General features: G+C 38.6%; 1 long non-coding RNA gene across 1 annotated transcript; it reads left to right on the forward strand.

Moving 5' to 3' along the window:
• The first annotated feature begins 5,474 nt into the window (after positions 1-5,474).
• LOC148677901 (uncharacterized) lies at positions 5,475-6,293 on the forward strand. Its single transcript, XR_015939320.1, has 2 exons — positions 5,475-6,037; positions 6,129-6,293. It is a non-coding gene; the product is annotated as an uncharacterized LOC148677901 (long non-coding RNA).
• The last annotated feature ends 1,449 nt before the right edge of the window (positions 6,294-7,742 follow it).

The raw sequence follows: 7,742 nt of genomic DNA on the forward strand, positions 1-7,742 counted from the left end.
AGGAGGTGCCCAACACAGGCGTTGTGGTTCATCAGGGGGGCTGGGAACAGGAACCGGTGTTAGTGTAACATTGTTGCTGGGTAGCTGGATCATGACTGGTGATGTACTCTTACATCAAGATGTACTCCGGGTAGCACGAATGAGTCAAAGGTAGCATGTCAAAAGAAAGGAAGTTACTTCTTCCCAAATAGCTGCCTACAGAGGTATCAGATATTGACAGTGAACTTCCCTAATGTGTAATGCCTGGACTGAGATAAAGTCCCCTACCTTGTTTATACATACTCCAGATGTTGTTCATAATGTTTGCATCCAATGCTGGTTCCTGTATGAATTCTCGAGGAGTAATGTGGACATTTAAGGTTAATGTTCTAATGACAAGGGACAACACTTAACTCTGTTTTGCTTTGAAGGCAACAACGTCTCAGGACCTCATGACCTTCAGAAAGGAAGGATATGCAGCGGCAAGGCTTATTAAAATACAGGAATTAAGTTTTCTGCTCCCTTGCCAGTGAGGCCCCATTCTTTCTTCATCTCTGTGGTGCAGCCACAGAGAAGCTATTCATGCAGGCTGATTTAAAGATGTTTTCTTTTGATAAGGGACAGCTCCCAAATGGGGATGCACTTAGCTAAGCCTGGCTATCATGATCAATGGTCATCCATTGGCGCCTATCTGTCTAGGGAGTGCCAGATGGACATCTGGACTGCATTCCTAAGTGTCAGGAGTAAGTGACTCATATCTCACCTTGATCAACCAATCAGGGACTGGTAGGGCCGAGTAACCCACGTGGGTCTCTGATGCCCATGAAACTTTCAGCCAATGAACAAGCTGAAGTTCCTCCAGGTAAAAACAGGCAACACAGAGCTCCCAGAGAACTATTCTTAGGAGAATTCCAGGGGTGCGAGACTATTCTAAAGAATTCCAGGACAGGACGGCAGGATCATTGTCCTGATCTCTAAACCATAAACCCATTTGACTGGATAGTTAACATCTTTCTCAATCTGTCTGGGGGATGAGGGTTTCAGCTGAAATTATTGTCTCCCTTCCTCAATTAAATATCTGATATGTCCCCAGTATAGGCTAAGGAGATTGTGAATGTAAAGTGAATATTTAGCATACTGTGATATTTAAAATTAAAAATGTCAATATGGCATACATATTAATTAGATTTAATTATTAGAGAATGTTTTTTTGTTTAAGATTTTAATTATAAAAATATAGTAGACATAGTCTTTAAAATCTTCATATGTAAAAGACAAATTTAAAACAAAACTTTTGAGTAGTCATTTGAATAAATTTGTTGTGTTCTTTAATTTGCCATACAATAAGGTACATTAGTAACCAGGAGACAGACACTGCCAGGACGTCGTCCTATGAGTTTCATGGAAATTGGAGCTCCTAGGTTAAAGCTGCATCAGTAACTACTGGGAATTTGTATTGAAGATGGAGAGTGAAAATAAAACTTTAAATTAATTTTAAAATTCATAATGTAAAAATATACATATCGGCATTAAAATTTGTATATATTTAATATATTAAATATGTATATATTTAAAATTAAATGTTGTATACACACAAAAAATTAAATGACCTTTTTTCTTTCTGAGTATCCTGGAGGTTGTTGGTCTTGAGGTTCATTCATGTTATTACTTTATTATTAATATTATTTTTTTCATATTTGACATATTGTTTTATGTACAATTATCAGAAATTTATATATATGTTGCATATTATTTTATTGTGAAAGAAAGTCCTTACTTTGGCCAACGGAAATTTGTTAAAATTATAACTTGGGTTTTGTCAGGAATCAAACTTATATCCTACCATGTGATAGCGCAGAATTCTACCATTGAGACACCAATGAGTCAATCTCATTGGGATTCGATTTTCTATTACAACAGATGTAGTTAAAGGAACATATAAACCTTTTCCCAAAACCTCAACAAGTGACTGAGTTAAAGACATTGATGCAGAAAATATTTAGGAAGAAGGTGGAATTCTGTTGTATACCTTATTTTTTTATTTTTAGCTACCTACTATACATGTCCTCTCCTTGTCTGTGTCTGTGTGTCTCATGGAGAGCAAGCTGGGGTATGCGAAAAGACAAATTCCTACTGCAAGAAATTGTAAAGGGTTAATAAAGTTATTATTATGTATATAATAACATGTTATTATGATGTTATTGATGTTATGTTTATTATTTTTATTATCATTCTTAAATTAATATAGTTAATGCTGTTCAGAAACATTATACTTCTGTTATTTTTATTTCCTTAAAGTTAAATATTTTTTAACTCAACTTACTCATTTTTCTTTTCTGTCAGCTTCTCTATAACAGTTTTTGACAGGATAGGTCTTTACAGAGGCCACTTGACAAGGACTTGAGGACAAGGGATTCTGCCTGAGTCACCTCCCTGACACCACATGGGAATGCAATTACAAGATTATTGTCAGAAGCTGCTCCCACTTAGAGGAGCAGTGAAATAAAATACCCACATGGATGTCTCTTTGTTCATGTTTGAACCATGTCTAAGCCTTGCAAGCCAGGACACTAACCCTGCACTGTGACAGTATGCAATATTTTTTTTTAATAAATAAAATAAAAACATTGATTTCCAAAAAAATGTAAAAAACACATACAGTAGTATAAAAGAATAAAACAGAAGATATGGATTTACTTTCCTCATCAGCCCTTTATTTAATTTTTTTCTGTGTTAATTTTTTCAATGAGAATATGTTTCACTCTGTGCAGTCATAGCGTTAATAAAGTATGAATGGCGTGGTCACATTATATTTTGTCTATTATGATATAAGCATCCTATTTTATGAACAATGAATTTCAGTTTAACTCAGCTTTTAGACTTATGGTATCCTTCTGTCTTTAACCTGTTTTGTTGTTAGGATGTTATCATATCATCGTTATGCCACAGTCATGGACTGTTGTGAGCTGTGGTGAAATGACAATCGCTTAGTGTTTTGAAGGGTTTCTGGGAAAAGCTGAAGTTGGAAGAGCCAAGGCTTGCTAGAGGCAGCCTAGGCAGACTGGGGAGTGAGAAGAGAAATTGACATTTGGAGTGAAAGCTGAAGGAACTAAAGTTATCTGGAGCAGTCAGGGAAGGGTGGGAAATAGGCTGGTTCAGGGTTCCAGGTACACGACCTTAAGTTTTTTCTGTTTGTCAGGAATTTATACTTGCATTTCATTGAGCTGCACTGAGCAGTGCACTACAGATGCAGCCATTCAAAATGGGTGGGGTATTTCGCGGCATACCCCGGTGGGCGTGTCGCGGAATCACGCGGTGTCACGCGGTGTCATGCAGTGTCACGTGGTTAATCGCGCGTCATTTGACGCTCTGCCGGAAACTATCCGGCGTCACCTTGTAAAACCGCCAGGGGGAGCTTAACTTCTCATGTACAGCATTTGAGCTTTTAATTTTGAACTGTGTATTACAGCATGTTAATCATCAGTCATTAAAATGTTGGTATATTTTATGAAAGCAAGATTGCTCAGTTGGACAAAAGTACACAACCTACCTTTATCAGAAATATTTATGCATCAAAGCCTTTACCGAAGATATTACTAATAGTATTAATAATGGATGACTTTGGACAAGCTGTATACTCAAAGTATAATTTCTTTAGCACATTTGTACAAGCACTTGGAATCTGTCCAAGCCATACTTTGTCAGGCATTTTGTTTTACTTCAACGGGCATAAAAACTTCCTTGCTTTTAACAGGGCGTTTCATAATTTCTAACTACGAAAATGATTTAAAATGTGACACTTATCATTCAACTAGAGCTCAAAATATCACAAGGATCCTCAAGAGCACAGCAAAGACTGTATTAAAAGATACTTGTATGTCTCAACGCTTTTCCGTATACCAGATTTCATGGAACCACTTCAGAAGGGTGTCAGCCAGTCAGATTCCAGGAATCGGTACTTTAAAGAAAAAATACACACAGGTATTCCATTTCTCCCTAACGATTTTAAGCATCGAAGTATTTAACTAGCATGTGAAATAGCGTGTGAAAAAGTGGTAGTTTTAAGCTTTTCTGCTAATATAATATGGAATCGCGTATCTAAAGAATTTAATAACGATATGATTATATTCGTGTACTGCGACAGGGCTGTGTAGGGCTGTTTCGCCTCCCTGTTCATGCGAGTTCCCCTGTAGCCTACTGGTCTACGTGCCTGACTAACATCTTGCAGGTTGTGTGTTCAAATCCAGCTGGTGCTAGACTTTTCTTTTAACAAACATTTCTTTGAAAAAATAGAATAGCGATATTATGGACAATTGACTTTTATATTTCAAAATATCGCAACATGATCGATTCTAAGTCATTTTTGATAACAATGAATAGTCACCTTCTTCCCTTCTGACAACGGTCCCTGCTTCTGCTTCCTGCTTCTATTGTGTGTGTGTGTGCAATAGAGTAATTTTTTATAGAGAAATGGAGGCTGGACAGTATGCGTTACAATATAAACATTTATATTGATTTAAATCGTGTTCTGATTTAAATCGCAAACGCGTGTTTAATTATATGTGTTTTTTAATCATAATCAGGCTAATGCAACATAAATTGATACAGTATCTTTGTCTTTTAAGTATCTTAATAAACTTTCAGCATAGCTTTCTACCCATTAAGATTTATATTTCTTGGGATTTTGGGATCAAACGTGGAAGGATTAGATTGTAATCGTTTTTATTTGTCAAATACGTGATTGTATTTCTGAATGTTATGTTACACCTACAGTAGTTCACTGCTTTAAATACATCGAATTAAGAAAGTTATGTGTAGCACTTTAGATCTTTTTTCTGAACCAGGGAAAATCTGATCATGTTTCTCTATAACAATAATAAAAAACTTTATTTTACATATCACCTTTAAAAGTGGTAGTACCTTTTTTAGTACTATATTTTTGTATTATATTCCCTATTAATCAAACTCTAAGAGTATGTATCGGCTTGTCAGTCAGGTCTTTTTTCTCTATTTGAATTGTGGTTTACACATCGCACGACTTTAAAAGCTAGAAAGACAGGTTTCGATTCACATTAGTTGGCAAGCCTTGTTAACAAAAAAAAAACAGACAATACCCATGGAGGGGGAGGTCAAGCCAGAGAGAGAGTTTTTTACCCTCTGTCTAAAAACCCAAATAACCCAGGCATAGACTCCGGGGGGATCATTGCGTGGTACAGAGCGGAGCTCAATCAATTCTTATGGAATGTGTTTTCTTTCTTCTTTTTTTCAGCATGGAATAAACCTGTTACTTGATTCATATGGATGCCCGGTTCCGCCGGGGATTCAAAACATTTTTTATTTTATTTTTTAACGGGTATCGAAGGGGATAGGCAGTATATCCCTGTTCATGCACAAACTGTGACATGTTACATTGATTTGGGTGTCTCCTCTTGCCAGAAAGCTCTAAATTGCATTTTGAGCGTGGTTTTTGACTTTTTGTAAATTGCATTTTGGGCGCGGACAGCACATACAAGGGTTAATGAACTGCGCCAAGAAATTTAAAATAGTATTCTTTAGGTGTGAGAGTAGGAGTGGACCGCAGCAGGCATAATCAGCAAACCAGGAAAACAAAGAACAGGACAGGTGAGATGTGTATCCAGAAAGCGAGTGATCAGAAAAAGGAAATGGTGTTACGCCCAGGTTTTCTACCCAATTGTTTTAACTTGCTAATGCATCAGACACATTTCCTGGCATATTGTGTTTTAAATAAAATAGGAGTGTCTTTCCCTGGCATTAGCTCATCGGTATGGTGTAAGTTTTATCTGTACCATACCATACAGTATATAGGTACAGAATTCAAGCTGCACCACTGTATCGCTTTGGTAAGGGGATGGACAATGACCAAAATCACGAAGACTCTCTCACACCAAATAATGAAGATGAAAAGAAACGGGAAGTCAACACGGGACATTGTACAGCAGTTGGCTTCGATGGACATCTTCGTTTCTGAAAGCACAGTGAGACGGCATTATAAAGGGGAGAGGAGGCAAAGAGAATCTAAACCGAGGACGATTCAAAGGTAAATAAATTTCTAAAAATACCTTTCTTGCATGTAAATACAACTACGCACATTATTTTTAAAACTAACTGCTGATCTCTTTTTGCTCAAGTCCTATTGTGCGAGCTATCGACAAACTGACTGATGAAAATGATGAGCTACCGGCGATGCAAGTCCAAAGACGGCTATGGGCTGACCTCGGTGCGAATATTAGCCCGACATCGATAAGAAGAGTACGCAGGAGGCTTGGATGGAGATACAGAAAAACCAACACATGCCCCATGATAAGGCTAAAAAACAAAGAGGAAAGACTCAAGCAAGCGCTCCAATGGATTGAACAGGGGGAGGCATTTCAGGATGTACTTTTTACTGACGAAACAACAGTGACTCTGGAACAGTTTTCAACAATGGCATTTTGCAAAAAGGGGAGATATGTGGACAAGCCAAAGCCCAAACATCCACTGAAGGTTCACGTCTGGGGGGGTATATCTAGAAGAGGCCCGGGACCACTTCTTATTTTCGAAGGAATTATGGACCGTGTATTCTTCGAGGAAGTCGTGGTCACACAGCATGCTATATATGACCCCATATATCAGGGAGCAGTTTGGATCAAGGCACTGTCTCTTTCAAGACAACGATCCGAAACACACAGCAGCAAGGGCGAGGCTTATAGCAGAAGGAGTGAACTGGGTGAAAACTCCAGCCGAATCCCCAGATCTAAATCCGATAGAGATGGTTTGGCATTCGTTGAAAGACTACGTTCGGAAAACTGCTAAGCCCGTCACAAAGCAGGAACTGATCGATACGATCTATAAATTCTGGGAGGAAGAACTGACCGAACAAAATTGTTACAATTTTATTAACAGGCTGTTTCGTGTTCTTCCTAGGATTGTTGACTGGGGCGGGGGACATTCGATAATGTAAGTCTGAGAAAGACAGTCTCACGTTTGTGGACAGTCTGTCCACAAACAAAACATGTAAAAAAAATTTAAAAAAAAAACAATTACTTTTTGTCAATGAAAACCGGTGTGTGTGTCTCTCTCTGCTGGATGTCCCTCTCACTCTCTGCTGAATGAATAAAAGCATTTTATTAAAAACGTGTTTGCGATTGTCTGGTATTTACTTTGGTCCCTTTTAACTGTTTCTCGATCTACTGTATTGCTTTGAGATGCCACTTTTAAAGGTGATATGTAAAATAAAGTTTTTTATTATTGTTATAGAGAAACTGGTTCAGAAAAAAGATCAACAGCAGCCATGTCACCCTGCAACTCACAACTGGCAACCCACTGAAGCTAAGCAGGTGTGAGCCTGGTCAGTACCTGGATGGGAGACCTCCTGGGAAAAACTAAGGTTGCTGCTGGAAGAGGTGTTAGTGGGGCCAGCAGGGGGCGCTCACCCTGTGGTCCACGTGGGTCCTAATGCCCCAGTATAGCGATGGGGACACTATACTGTAAGCAGGTGCCGTCCTTCGGATGAGATGTAAAACCGAGGTCCTGACTCTCTGTGGTCATTAAAAATCCCAGGGTGTTTCTTGAAAAGAGTAGGGGTGTAACCCTGGCGTCCTGGCCAAATTTCCCATTGGCCTTAACCAATCATGGCCTCCTAATAATCCCCATCTATGAATTGGCTTCATTACTTTCTGCTCTCCTCCCCACTAATAGCTGATGTGTGGTGAGCGTTCTGGCGCACTATGGCTGCCGTCGCATCATCCAGGTGGATGCTGGTG

Source organism: Lepisosteus platostomus, chromosome 1 (genome assembly GCF_059453375.1).
Source record: "Lepisosteus platostomus isolate fLepPlt1 chromosome 1, fLepPlt1.hap1, whole genome shotgun sequence".
NCBI lineage: Eukaryota > Metazoa > Chordata > Actinopteri > Semionotiformes > Lepisosteidae > Lepisosteus > Lepisosteus platostomus.